The following is a 16,042-nucleotide window of genomic DNA, read 5'->3' as shown; positions in this document are numbered from 1 at the left end:
GAATGTTGTGACAGATTATCATCAGCAAGTCTTTATGGGAAATCAAGGACTATTCTCTGGGTGAGTTTGGGCCTAGCAGAAACACGAAACCGTGTTCTGAAACCTGTGCAAGAAATTGAGTATTTAGCCCAGAAAGAACCAAACAGTTCAGACATTTTGAAAACAAATATGTTGGATACATACTATCCAAATAGAAGTACTCTGCTTGAAAACATTTGTCTGTATGAAATACTTCAAAATTATACTTTTAAGAGAAATGTTACGGAGAATATTGATAAAGGTGTACATGCTGTAATTGGACATGAAGGATGTCTGGTAAAACAAAGAAAAGGACACTTGATAAATCATCGGAAACTGAGTTGCGAAACACCTGATAAAAGAGAATTTTACTATTTTGCTCTTTTGCAACTCTTTAAACCATGGCGTAGCGAAGAGGAACTACTTGGAGACTTTGATAGTTATGAAGATTCATTCAACGCATCTAAAAGTAGTATTGAATGTCCTGTTTTCAGCAATTATCTCCAAATGTTGAATGACGAAATAGAGCAAGAAGCGACAATTGCAGCGGAGATTGCTAGAGATAGTTCACAAGGTAGTCAAAGTTCGGCTTCATTAAGTCAAGATCCACTGGGACAACCAATTATTCAAAATGAAGCAGCCACCGCCATGGATGAGGTGGAAAGCGCAATGCAGCAAGGTCAAGAGGAAGTAATTGACTTAGAAGAATTAAAGAAGCAGTTTAATGTTGAGCAAAGACAGATATATGATGAAGTGACAGAGCACATTGAGCATGGCTTTCGTCATGAGAGAAAAGATTGCTCATGTATGTCATTTGAACCTATTCGATTATATGTAAGTGGAGAAGCTGGGACTGGTAAAAGTTTCCTAATTAAAGGAATTACTACATATTTACAGCAAACAACTCAGTCAACACTGTTGTGTGTTGTTACTGCTCCAACTGGATTGGCAGCACATAATATTAAAGGTGTTACTTTACATCGTTTGCTGATGCTGCCAGTTGAACATGAAAATAAATTACAATATCAGAAGCTATCTGGAGAAGCTTGTTTTGAAGTTTCTAGAGTCCTTAAAAAAATGAAACTTCTTATTATTGATGAAGTAAGCATGGTCTCCAATGTAATGCTTGCTTTTGTGCATTTAAGAATGCAACAAACACTTAAGACTTAATGATGTGTTATTTGGAGGTAAACATGTCATAGTTTTTGGAGATCTACTGCAGCTAACTCCTGTGAAAGGACAACCTGTATTTGAAACTGTTACACATGAGGAGACCAGAAAGTGCCTGGGCAGTATTGGAAATGTAAATATATGGTCACATTTCAAATATACTGAACTGATTCAAAATATGCGACAGGCAAAGGATACTAAATATGGAAGTATTCTTCAAGATATTAGGATTGGAAAATTAACTGAAGATGCGAAACACACTCTACGAACCCGATTACTTTCCAAGCTGTTTCCTAATGAAGATAATGTTCCTGAGAGAATATATAGTAAAGAGGTAGCAGATAAGTCAGTGATATGCTTGATGCCAACTCTGAAAGAATGTTCAGTTTTTAATGAGAAAATGTTGAATTTAGAAAATCAAGAAATTAAGAAACTGGAAGCTAAAGATAGAATAGAGCATGAAGGTAGTACTATTGTTTTGTCTGAAAAGTTGAAATTAAAATTGGATTCTCTTCAAAAAACTATATCTAAAACTGCTGGTTTAGAGAAAAATCTGTATGTATGTTTAAATTGTCGGATAATTTTAAGAAGAAATTTACATGTAGAAAGAGGATTGGTAAATGGAGCAATGGGTAATGTTGTTGGTTTTGTCAATTATACCAATAGAGATGAGATTGAATTTTTGAGGATAAAATTTGATGGGATTGAGGAAGTTCAACAAATTAGTCGATGTTCAACTCGTTTTTTGCTTGTGAAAGACTTATATGTCCGTCGTAAGCAATTTCCAATTTGTTTGGTATATGCAGTGACTATACATAAATCTCAAGGTTTAAGTGTAGATTGTGCTTTGGTAAATATTGGAAGCACTGTATTCAAAGAGGGCATGGCGTATGTTGCTCTATCGCGAGTTAGAACTTTATGTGGACTTTATCTAATTGATTATGATGAGACAAAGATTAGTGCAGATTTAAATTGTGTGAAGGAGTATAATAGGTTAAGAAGAGAATATGCTCCAAGTTTACCTCAATATCCTTTAATTGAAAGGCGTATAGTTGGTCAGAAAAGGAAAAATGAGGACAAAGGTGCTGAAGTAGTCGAAAAACGACGAAAAAAAGATGTAGCTGTTGTTGGTAGCCGTAGCAAAACTGTTAGTATTGAGGAGATTGTTGGATTTAAGTTTGAAAATAGGTCTGGTGTCAACTGCTATGCAAATGTAGTAGTTAATGTTGTTTTCTTTCTGAAAAATGTTAAGGAATAGATTATAGAAAATCAGGAGCATACATTTTGCTATTCTTTAAATTCTATATTTGAAATGTGTAGTAGTGGTGATAGTGAAGTAGCAAGTGTTTTAGAACTAAGGAATGTTTTAGACATATGTGCAGGAGTAAATCAATTTTCTCAGAATATTCAGCAAGATTGTCAGGAATTTATCATGTATATGTTTACAGTTTTGGAAGATGAAGGTGTAGATATTGATAGTCTTTTTGGTCTTTCTTATAAATGGGAACATAAGTGTGATAATTGCTCATTTTTAAGTAGTACTGAGATACCCAGTGAAAGATTTTTATATTTGACATTACCAGACTGCAAAGAAGTGCCTTTTAATAAACTAGTTAAAGATGCGCATCAAAACATGATCTGTTCTCAATGCAAGTCTGAAATGTTATCAACTTTATTTATCCATAGATACGGACAATATGTAATTTTAATGTTTCAACGATGCAGAGCTGATGGGAGTAAATTGTCAACTGTAATTAAAAATTTTGTGGCTTCTCAAGTTTCTATTTCTAGAAGAACATTTGTAACTGTAGCCATTATTTTTTATGAAGGGCCTTCTACATCATCAGGACATTATACAGCTTATTTGAAGTGTGCTAGTGGCTGGACGCTTTGCAATGATAGCCAATTGACTTTTAAAAAACGTTTGCCTTTTGCCTTAAGTAACTCTTATTTGTTATTTTTGGAACCCAAATTTCAGTAGAATGATTTGCTGTACTAAGATGTATACTGTAAAGATCTGAAACTTACTAGTTTACAAATATCATGTAAATGAGGGTGTACAAATCTATAAATGAAATTTGTGTTTTGCATAGTGATAACATCAGGTACAAATTTACTTAATGTTTGATGGTATAAAATATGGTACAAATTTTGATTGTGAAAGTACAGAAAACAATAGATAAGACTAAGATTAAATAATTTCAGAAAAAAACTACTTAACTCATAGTATTTGGCCACGTGGAAAAATATGAGAGAAGAAAATGAGTACTTTTGAAAATTATTTCAAAACTTATATGGACGCAAGTATTTGGGAGAGGTATTTAAAAGATAATGAGTTAGCTTATACAATTTGGCCACGCGGAAAGGTATGAGAGAAGAAACTGTGTCTTTCAAATACATTTTTTATAGGAGATTGCTGCACGGGGCTTTGTTGAGATATCTTGAAAAATAAGTGGTATACTTTAATTAGGTTGTAACTGTGGAAGATGTAGTGTGCTTACTCAAGAAATTGCGAATTTGAGGAAAACATTTAAGACATGTTTTTTTCAAGTATTTATAATATGTATGCATATTTTGTATGGGTTTTTTAAACACAATCATTTTGATTGTGGTTTTTTTCCCCGCTGTTATATGATGATTAATATTGAAATCACTCTTGATAGTGAAAATCAATGTATTCTGAGGACAGCAAAAATAAATCATTTAATATGTTGTTTACTTATTTTGTTACATTGCATTCAGAAATATGTATTATAACAGATTTTTTTTTTACTCTCCTCCACAGATATTATATTTATAAGGTAAGTTTAATTAATAATATCTGACAGTTTTCTTTGCATCTCTCTTATTGTTTCCTATTGTTTTTTCTTTAAATAATATACTTTATAATCTTATTTTTAATTTTCTTCCACAGGTGCTACGTTTTAATAAGAAATTTACTTTTTTTTTCTTTTTTTTAGGTAAGTATATATAATAAAGAAATTTTTACATCATTGTGTTATTTATTTCTCTATCCTTCTTAAAGCAATGTCATCTTTTATATTGAACACTTCCACATAGGATTGGGTGCATTGTTAGAAGGTATGCTTTAAAAGTGATTTAATAAAATGAGCGACATTTCACTGAGTGAGTTTAGCAAAAGTGATATATGAAAACAATGGTGGATATGATATTAAATGTTACATGGTGTTCTTTGCAGGACTTTAAATCCTGTGTTGCAGTGCCAATTCTGCCTCAAGATTAGAGGGCTGGGGGGCTTAGTGGTACTTGTATGGTCATGATAGAGCTACTCCTTTCTGAGCCATGGTTCAGGTGTGTTTATGATAGAGTGGTTCCGTCATGGTTCTGCTTAGTGAATAGAACGTGTCAAGGAAGCACAATGTTAGTGTTGTGCATGCACAGCGGCAAGTTCATCACAAATGTTGTCCGTCCTGAGGACAGCTGAGGCAATGCTCATGATGGAGCAGCTTTGTGATGAGTATGGAAGCATTTAACAGCTGTTAAAAAAACCTGAGGGGTCTCTATAAAGACGAGATATGTGTGTCATTCTAAAGCCCTGTATCATAAAGAAGTGTTCCTCTGAAGTAATGCGTCTTGAAAGTGGCTGACTGTAATTTATGAGATTTTACTCAGTGACTTTCTGGGCCATGTTGTTTCAAAACTGTGCATGTGATTGAAGTAGGCGTAGGTCTTGACGCAGTAATTTGAATATAGAGGTATATTATCAAGGATGTTTATCTGTGTTTTTTTTGCTTTAAACGCCAAGAAAGCAGAGATAAAATTATCTCTCTATTACCTAGCTGCTGCTAACACCAGTTAGCGACACCTAGTAGGAGATAGTCAACATTTTGGGCCCCACTTTGCATGTCAGTTGCATTTATATCTAATGAGATGCAAAGTGGGCGTGCCAAGATGTTAGCGACTGAAAATAGTCTCCAACATCGCTATCTCTTATTACTAGCTTTTGGAGGTATTTGCGCTAAGCGGGAATATTTCTAAAAGCTAACACCTGCCCTGAGCAGTTCTTAGCCATGTTATCCAATGGGAGGTGGATAACATGGCTAATAGCATTAGGTCGCTATGCATGAATAATGCTGACTTTTCTGTGATACTCATGCTTTGCAACGATTTTTACCGCATTTGCGTTAAACCTCATTAATACCAAGGTTTATTTGCGGTAGAAATCGCTGCAGCGCTGCGGTAAATTTTTAGTCTCTAACCAAGTAGAAGGACTACTACATACTTGAATATTGTTTAGTGCTTATTTTCATTGAGACCGTCACAGAAGTTCAATGGATCCGAGACGCTGTTCTTGTGCATCTTGGCGACTGCCAAGGTTGTAGCAGTGGGAGTCAAGCCTCTCCAAGGGGCGCAGCGTAGCTCCTTTTGATGTTTACAATTGCAGATAGCAGGGTACAGATGTCCGTGAAATTTATGGATGCTTAGTCACAGTAGAGTGTACGTGGTGTTCTTAGCACCTCATTACGACACACAGGGGAGCCACGTTGCACAGTTGAAATCAGAGACTTAGGAAATAAAACTTTATGATAGCAAGGGCTCTAAGCAATACAAATCGCCCGTTCTCGGTGTAAAAAATATCACCGCTATTGGTGGTATTTTCTACGGTGTTAGTGCTCGAAGGAGAATAGTAACATATATGTGAAAGAAAATTCTGTAACAGGCTCAGCATTTCATATTATCGCGTGAAAACAAAAGTTGTTCTCACATAGCAATAAGTCCCTTGTAATTAAGGGACGGAGTGTATCTAGTGCTATTTACTACACTGCTATGTGAACGATGTCGAATGTTTCATAAGAGGAGGCTTTAAAAGATTTTCGATAAACTGGTTTTCCAGGGAAGTGGGTGGAGTGTTCCGTGTAAATTGGAGAATAGAAACTAGTAAGATCCAATTGGAAGTGTTGTTTTAAAGTCACATGACTTCACATGCGTGTCTCAATGCCTCTACGCGATAGGTGGGTGCGCGCACCCGGTCGCGCACTAAAAGAAAGCAGCGAGAAAATATCAGCTAATATGCTCTTGGAGCTCGTTTTGGTACAAAGAGTTAGTTCTGAAAAGAACTTTTTTTTTTTTTTTTTTTGGGGAAACAAGTGTTATGATGCTTTTGATTTCTTAAAGTTGCGACGACATTTTTCAGTATGTCATTCTATCAAAATAAGGTGAAGAAATTTAACTTTTCTTGGAGCATTTATGACTCTCAATTTTGAGTTTAATTAGAATAAAGCTTTGCTCTCCGTATACAAGAAGTTTTCCACAGTTCTTGCATTTCATGTGCACGTTCGCCAGATATGGTTTCAAGTCCATCTCAGCACTCGATGGAGATACAGGTCGTTCTGCAGAAGATGTGCTGGTCACTTCTGATGGTAATAGCGTGGCCTCCTTTTTTATTGTCAAAGGTGGTCGCTCATTTCCTTCAGATTCAGAAGATGAATGCGGAACGGTAGCCATTGCAGCAAAGTCTTCGGGAAGATGTTCGACGTTGTTCTCTCTTGAGAGTAGAAAAGAAAGTGATGGAAGTGGGTGGAGTGCTGCGTGTAAATTCCAGAATAGAAACTACCAAGAACCAATTGGAAGTGTTGTTTTCAAGTCACATGACTTCACATGCGAGTCTTAGGTCCTGTACGCGATAGGTGGGTGCGCGCACCCGGTCGCGCACTAAAAGAAAGCGGCGAAAAAACATCTCATAATATGCTCTTGGAGCTCGTTTTGGTAGAAAGAGTTAGTTCTGAAAAGAACTTTTTTTTTTTTTTTTTTTTTTGGAAACAAGTGTTATGATGCTTTCGATTTCTTAAAGTTGCTACATCATTTTTCAGTATGTAATACTATGAAAATGAAGTGAAGACATTTATCTTTTCTTGGGGCATTTGTGACTTTCAATTTTCACTTTAATAAGAACGAGGCTCTGCTCTCCATACAAAAGAATTTCTCCACACTCGTTGCATTTCATATGCACCTTCGTAAGATATGGTCTCAAGTCCATCTCAGCACTCGATGGAGATACAGGTCGTCCACCAGAAGATGTGCTGGCCACCTCTGATGGTAATAGCGTGGCCAGGGCTCTTGTCGATGCTTTTGCATAATGCTCAGGGTGCCTTTGTTTAACATGCCGCTGCATGGTATGTATAGAAAAGGAATATTTTCTATTTGGATTTCCCCTTGAGAGCTCCGAATTGCATATCGTGCAGGTTACTTTTGGCGCATTCACTTTCTTTTGATCTGCAGGATAAGTGAAAAATTGCCAAATCAAAGATTCCTTTTTTCTTCTTAACGGTGGTCGCTCATTTCCTTCAGATTCGGAAGATGAATGCGGAAGGGCAGCCATTTCAGCAAAGTTTTCCGGAAGATGCTCGACGTTGTTGTCTCTTGAGAGTAGAAAAGATTGTGAGGAAAGTGGGTGGAGTGCTTCGTGTAAATTCCAGAACAGAAACTACTAAGAACCAATTGGAAGTCTTGTTTTCAAGTCACATGACTTTACATGCGCTTCTCAGGACGTGTAGGCGGTGACACCATCTAGTTACAAACGTGATTTGGAAGTAGCGATGTTCTTCACTGAAGTTTAAAAACATGAAAAGAAGTGAATTCAAACACATACGGATTTCACATATTTTTAGAGCTCGATTTAAGTATACAATTATTAAATTATAAAACCTTTTATATTTTTAAAAAAAAATATTAAGGTGTGTACAACCAGTCACGCACGAACGATTAAAAAGAAATTCGGCTCCATTTAATTAGAAGGTTTATATGACAAAAAAAAAGCCTAGGTTCAGTGTCTTAACGTACTATAAGTTCTTTCATTGGTCTATGAAGAAATTCATTAGGTTTAAATTGGAAAGCTTTCATGAAATAAATAGGTGGGTGCGTGCACTCGGTTGTGCACGTAAGATTGGTATGTCGATATTTATTTCAGGTATATCTTTCATACTTAGGAACTAGCATTCAAAAAACCTATGAAATTCACTGAAAAAACCACAGGTTTTACACACGTTATAGTTAGGAAGTAGCATTTGAAAAACCTATGAAATTCACTGAAAAACCCCTAGGTTTTACACACGTTATAGTTAGGAAGTAGCATTTGAAAAACCTATGAAATTCACTGAAAAAACCCTAGGTTTTACACACGTTATAGTTAGGAAGTAGCATTTAAAAAACCTATGAAATTCACTGAAAAAACCATAGGTTTGACACATGTTATAGTTAGCTGGACATTTTTCTCATATAAAACCAATGAAATTCCCCGTTATAGTTACTTCAGCTAACTATAACTCGCGCGCCCGCAATGCACTGCTGATGATGTTACATATTACATCACTCATCACATGGTTAGTGACATTACTCTTGATAACACTGATAATATCTAGTATCTCACATATGCTGCCTACAACATATAGGAATAGTATGTCACTGACTCTTGCATGAATGGAATATGTAAAATCTCCTAATGTAGCATATTAACACTTAGACACTGAGATACTTTTGGTAATAATAAAGAAACAATAACCTATATAGATATAATGTTTCAATGATATAGCTACTCAACAACACATTCAGCCAATAAAATAGAAACTGATAGACAGACACAGATAGGTATATATTTAAATATTACTCAGTAACACATGTACTCATTAAGATATATTTAATCAGTCAGTTATAGAATCTATTTGTCACCCAAAAAGCAACCGTTTATACACTTATATACTACAATTTTTTTTCAACCAACTTTCTGATCTACATATATAAAATATATGTAATTTTCAAAACTAACCCATTTAATAGATGATGTCATGAGTGATGTGATGTGTGACATCATCAGCAGTGCATTGCGGGCGCGTGAGTTATAGTTAGCTGAAGTAACTATAACGGGGAATTTCATTGGTTTTATATGAGTAAAATGTCCAGCTAACTATAACATGTGTCAAACCTATGGTTTTTTCAGTGAATTTCATAGGTTTTTTAAATGCTACTTCCTAACTATAACGTGTGTAAAACCTAGGGTTTTTTCAGTGAATTTCATAGGTTTTTCAAATGCTACTTCCTAACTATAACGTGTGTAAAACCTAGGGTTTTTTCAGTGAATTTCATAGGTTTTTCAAATGCTACTTCCTAACTATAACGTGTGTAAAACCTGTGGTTTTTTCAGTGAATATATATATATATATATATATATATATATATATATATATATATATATATATATATATATATATATATATATATATTACCTACTGGCGGGCGCCAGTAGGTAGTTATAGTTAGGATTTTTTTCAATGTTAATTCTCAAAATTCTATTTGGAATAACTGTGGCTTCGGTTGACGAATCTGCCTCAAACTTTCCTCAAAATGGCCTCGCGGCGCCCAGGTCCTTCCCTGAAAGTTTGGGGGGGATTCGTCAAGCGGGGGCCGAGATAAAAGGGGGGTCCCAAAACGCGTTTTCCCCATGTTAATTTCCATAGGGCGGTCGATTTCACTTTTAGCCCGAACGGCTGAATGGATTTACACCAAACTTGGCAAAATTGTAGGGACTGGTAGCTCGATGTGCCTTTGCTATGTCTCAAGATATGTGCTCCAGTGGATTTTGAGTAATTAAGGTTCAAAAAAATATATATATCTATAGCCGCGCACTGGTTCGTGCACCGGTACGCGCACCGGGCACGCCACGCGAGGTGCGCACGGAAAGCTGATTGGCTCTCAGGTGTCTGTAAACATTCAAAACAGTCTGGAGAGGCCGCCATCTTGTGTCTCGGTAGGATCGAGACACGAGAGGTGGGCAAAACAAAGAGGGAAATGACCATAAGGGGGCAGGGTAGACCCCCCCTTGACCCCCTAGGTTTGATGTGGGGGCTATAAAAGGGCCCCGCGGGGCATTTAAAATATTTTTTTGTTTCGTTTTGCGCGGGGGAAGCGCCCGGTACGCGCACCAGGTAGCGCACCGGGGAGCGTAAAATGAGGGAAAAAGATGACAGAGTTTATAAAAAAAAGAAGCCTTTATTTAGAAATTGGAGGTAGTTCTAAAAAGAACTTTTTTTTTCTTCTTTTTGTTGTTTTATATTTTTTTTGTGTTTTTTGAACATTTTGTACTTTTTTTGGCTTTTCAAAACAGTTTTATATTTTTTTTGTATTTTTTTAGGGGGAGAAACAAAAAAAGGGAATTGAAACTGGCTCAACTGGAGCAAAAAAACAAAAAACCCCAAAAATTACTTCTTTTTGGGGCACTTGTGATTATCACCTGCAAGGACGATGAGCTTTACGCTTTTTTCACCATAGGCGATAAGCTTGCCACATGCAGAACAAGTGATTTTAAAATCAGCAAATCTTGGCTGAATACAAGGCATCATCTCTGATGTTTCTGGTCCCGATGAAGTGGGTTGGGTTCTTTGGGAGGTGGTCCTTGACGACTGGGGGAGGTTACTGGCCAGTTCCCTGAACTCTGCACGAGAGTAGTTGTTTGCGTGCTTTCGGGTCATATGACGAATCATGGTATGGTTACCAAATGAATATTTTTTGTTTGGGTTGCCCCGTGAAAGTTCTTCATTGCAGATTAGGCAAGTTACCTTGGCCGCATTCACTTTTTTTTTGCCCACTGGGATTGAAAAAAACTCCCATACAATGTGTGGCTTGGGTTTGTATGGGGTATTTTCTTCAGACAGCCATCTTCTCCTCCCCTCCTCCTCTTCCTCTTCCTCCTCCTCCTGTTCTTGACCACCAATATAATTTGGAGCTGGTCCTGTTGGTGGTGGTGGTGGTGGGGCAGATGCACCAGCTGCTGCTGCTACTGAAGCCATTATTAAGATCAAAAAGGTACAGAGATGCACAAACAGGTCTTCCTCAGTCAAAGGACAAAGTCAGAATAAGGAAAAAAGGTGGGGTCTTTCATCATTTTGAAAAAAAACTGTCCTGAACCAATGAGAAGTGTTATTTTCAGGTCACAAGACCAGGGGCTTCATCATTATGAAACTAAAAGTGTTATGAACCAATGAAAAGTGTTATTTTCAAGTCACATGACCTGACGCGCTTACGCTACGTGCCCCCGGGCGCGCCCGGGGGCGCTCCGGGTCGCGTAGCGTAAGCGCGTCGGATGTTTACGTTGCGCGATCGTATTCGCTCGATTACTTCCGGGTGCGCTTACGCCGTGCGTATCACGCGGACGCGGCTACGCGATACGTCATGATCATGTTTTCGTTCGCGATATTGGCGCTTACGAGACGCTCCCCGGAGCGCGCCCGGGGGCGCTTTATAAAAGTACGCTTTTCGGGGCGCTCCCCGGGAAGTGCACCGGAAGCGCTCCAAAGCAAAAAAAAAATAAAAAATTGGGAAAAATTGTAGGGACTGGTAGCCCTATTCTTAAGTGGTTTTTACGAAAATTAACTTTGATCAAATATATATTGTGCTACATTGGGCTATATATATATGCCAAAATGTAGCCCAAATGTAGCCCAATGTAGCCCAATGTAGCCCAAAGATGGCCACCAGACCCAAAAAATGCAAATGTAGCCCAAATATCAGCTAGATGTAGCCCAACTGTAGCCCAATGACAGAATGTACCAGAGTGTTCTAAAGAACAACTAGAGTGCTAACAGTCTTACATATAAACTGAGACTTATAGTTAGGAATTAGCATTTAAAAAACGTTTGAAATTCACTGAAAAAAACATAGGTTTCACACCAGTTATAGTTAGGAATTAGCATTTAAAAAAACAATGAAATTCACTGAAAAAACCATAGGTTTCACATCAGTTATAGTTAGCTGGAAATTTCACTGACATAAAACCAATGAAATTCCACGTTATAGTTAGTTGGACTCACTATAACTTGCGCGCCTGCAATGCACTGCTGATGACGTCACATATTACATCACTCATGACATGGTCAGTGACATCACTCATGACATCACTGATGACACCATCCTTGTGACAGAGTGACAGACCTCCTTTCAGTGTAATGTAACCATTGAAACACATATTCAAACAATGGAAACTAACATTTTCAAAAAAAATGGAGATACCCATACCATTTACAAAAACCAATTCAGTAATTCCACCATCTATATACACATCCACTCATACACCAACAGTTTTATATAGTCACTCATACATATTCTCACTCATCATATATAGTGAAACACATATACATCCTGTTACACACCGACAGTCTTACAAAAGTTACTCACACACATACTCACACATGCAAATAAACTATTAAACATCCATTTATTTGCATATACAGCTATACATACATTAGCACATTACTTCTAAGGAAACTTACACATACTTACTCTCTTAAACAATCACTTATAGAAACACATACTTATTAAAAAAGGAACTCTTTCAATCTCTCACTCTCACATATACTGACTTATATACATCAATGCTCATATATACAAGATTAAAACATATGTAGTTACTCATAAAGACACTAGTGAGACAGGCATTCACTCACTAACACACACATATACACACTCATCCACCCATACAGTCCTGCACATATGCTGTCTTCAAAAAACATACAAACAGTGAGTCAGTCACCAACCCATGCAGCCACTTATACACAAAGTGAAACACTGATACATATATTTTAAAATATAAAAATTACTCGTTAATATATGTATTCATTAAGATACACTTAATAAGGCAGTTAACCAATCAATTCTTTTAAAAAAACATCCATTTACACACTTATTTAACCATTTACTCTTCCATCGTCCTTTACAAATACAAATATAAAACATATTTATTTTTCATAAAGACACACATTCACTGGATGGTGTCATCAGTGATGTCATGAGTGATGTCACTGACCATGTCATGAGTGATGTAATATGTGACGTCATCAGCAGTGCATTGCAGGCGCGCAAGTTATAGTGAGTCCAACTAACTATAACGTGGAATTTCATTGGTTTTATGTCAGTAAAATTTCCAGCTAACTATAACTGATGTGAAACCTATGTTTTTTTTACTGAATATATATATATATATATATATATATATATATCCAGAACTGAGGTTGCGCTCTGAACCCCTGGAACCCCTGTCCCTTGCAGCGGAGGGCCTGGACGGGGTAGCGACTCCCCAGTAATCCAAAAATAATATCCAACACAATCAAGAAGGAATGTCCAGGCCAGCTTCATGCAGTTTCAACGAGCTTTAATGCTTAGCTCCTACTCAACGCGTTTCGAGGAAGTGATCCTCTTGGTCACGAGCGTGAGTGAGAGTAACTTGGTGCTTTAAGTATAGTCACATGACATACAGTGAAAATGGTAAAAAGACTCGTGAGAATAGTGAGCTGCAATGCACGAAATAATGGCAGTACATCGAATGGAAAGGATAACAATGCATTACAATATCAACATGCATGTTTCAAAACCCTCAATGTCTCGGGCAATAACAAAACAACGGGCAGGTCTTGACCTTTGCCAAAAAATATGATCATCTTAGATCCAAAACCAAAACCCCGGAATCTAACATGACAGCGGCAAGCGGCTCTCCCCCATACAATGATGACCAACAAGCGGTGAATGGTGCAATGGGTATTACCGAAGACACGGAAGGGTTGGACCCTCCAAGAAGCCCGGGCCTACTTAGCCCAAAAGACCAAATTTTAAAAGAATTTGTGATGATGGCGCAAGGGCGTCTGGAATCACAGAACAAAGGCAACGGCAACGTTCAAAGAGGACAGCGGCGGTTCTCCCATGGGGGCGTTTGGGCGTCGCCCCACCTGTTTTCTCGCCGTGCGAGAAGGCAGAAACAAATGGCAGTTATTTATTAATAACTACCATTTGTTTCTGCCTGCCCTTCTCGCACGCCGAGAAAGCAGTCAGCCGAACTTCCTAGTTTCTCGAGCCTCAGGGCAGGGGGGAGTGGCTTGGGGAGTGGCTTGCCCACTGTTGAGAATACGGACTGTTTGGACAGCCTGAGAGGCTGTCCAAACAGACAGTATTAGCAACAGTGGGCAAGCCGCTCCCCCAAGCCTCCTCCCACTCTCCGTTCTGCAGGATGCAGACTATGAGAAATGACGTATTTAGGGCAGCCGGCCGAACCAATCAGCGCCGGCTGCCATGGAGGGGAGGGAGGCTGCCTGCAGCCTTCAATGACGAGAGCCCACATTCAAAATCCAGGACGGCGGGAGCAGTCTCGGGACTCGAGTTGGGAGTCAGCGCGGGAACGAAGCCATTAAGCCAAGGTAAGTTTTTTATATTTATATTCATTGTATTTTTAATGCAGTTCGATGTGCCAGAACGTCAGAAAACTTGTGAGTAAAAGACATGTGCCGCAAATTGATATGTCAGAGAAACACATCCCGTGAATTTGCTACTGAAGCACAGTGATATATATTGGTTTTCACTTATTATACACTTATAAATTGCTTTCCCTTACGGTGTGTCATGTAAATATACGGATCTTTGTATCAAAACTAATGCCACGCGAAAAAACCGGAGCTGTCACACCAAAGAGGTCACCCTGGGAAAATTAAATTGATAGAGGCCTTGACAGGGAAGGGCTGTCTCGCGCCCGCTCGCGCGGCGGCACGCGCACCACACACATGCACATATGGTAAGGTGCAGAGCAAGTCCTCGTGGCAGAATTTGCATCAGTCAATGTGGCGGGATTCTGGCACCGCAATAAGTCATTGTGTTACATTATTACAAAGCATACTGCAAGCCTGGGAGGGGGGTCCTCTCTCTCGGGAGCATTACCTCACAAACCGTAAAAATGCCAGTCGATTCGTTCTGCGCACATTCATGTCTCAACCTCCATTTGCTTGCTGGTGTACAAACCATTTTAATAGCAATTACAACAAAAATGAGATGTCAAATATATTTATACACGTACATTCGTAGTCACTATTGAACAGCTATCCATTTGGTCGATTTAAATCATTCGAAGTAGCTCAGGCACCAGCCCTCTGGGCCACTAAAGCAAAAAAATTTGCAAATGTACAAGATGTAAAGTCACACACAAAGAGAAGAGACTGGTGATTAGAGTTATCGTTTTTTTTTCAAATGTTGCTACTAGGCTAGTAGGCTAGCTAGGCGGGCCCCCCAATCTTGCTTGCTGCTACACTAGCATTTTATTGATCGATATGGTTCATGCAAGGTTGCCACTCTAGTAACTGCTTGTATTATATGAAACATGGCCTCTGAAAAGAATAAAAAAGATGCATACACACAGCGTGGCAGATATTTCTGGACAATTTTGCGTTCATATTTTCTATAAATTGAGTATAAACGCTCAAAGTGAGTTCACCTTACCAAAAATATGTATGTATGATTATCATTTTACGCCCCACCACTTTCAAATGTCACCAGCCGCCACTGAAAGAGGACGTGGTCGAGGAGGGAGAGGCGCCGCAAGAACAAAAGTAATCGAGACCGACAGGAGCAACGTGTCAAGCCCGGTGGGATCCAGAACAAGGGGCCAACAAAAGAGGAAATAATGGATACCAAGACTATAATTAACCTTTCGGAGCGTGAACTCAATGAAGCCGAGAAAGAGGTACTGTCCCTTGGTCTTTCTTTTTGCCCTTCCTCCACTTTTGATTATGCTAGAAGCAGAGTGGATCTTTTTCATTTTACCCGAAAACTTAGACTACGCAAATGGTTCAGTAGCAAAGCTAACTATGACACAGGGAAAAGTAGTAATGAACCAAGCAATATCTGTGTTGATGATTTGGAATTTTTTAGAACTATGTATGAAATGGGGGATAATTCTAATCCAGTAGTCCACCCACTGCTTGAATTCATCAATGATGACACAGACATTAATCTGAGCACACGTAGTGGGTTTAAACCTAAGTCTGTTTTTCTTCCACAGATTGTCAACGACTCTATTGATGTGTTTGAA

This window comes from Lissotriton vulgaris, chromosome 4_1 (assembly GCF_964263255.1).
Source record: "Lissotriton vulgaris chromosome 4_1, aLisVul1.2, whole genome shotgun sequence".
NCBI lineage: Eukaryota > Metazoa > Chordata > Amphibia > Caudata > Salamandridae > Lissotriton > Lissotriton vulgaris.
This window is presented reverse-complemented; position numbering follows the sequence as displayed.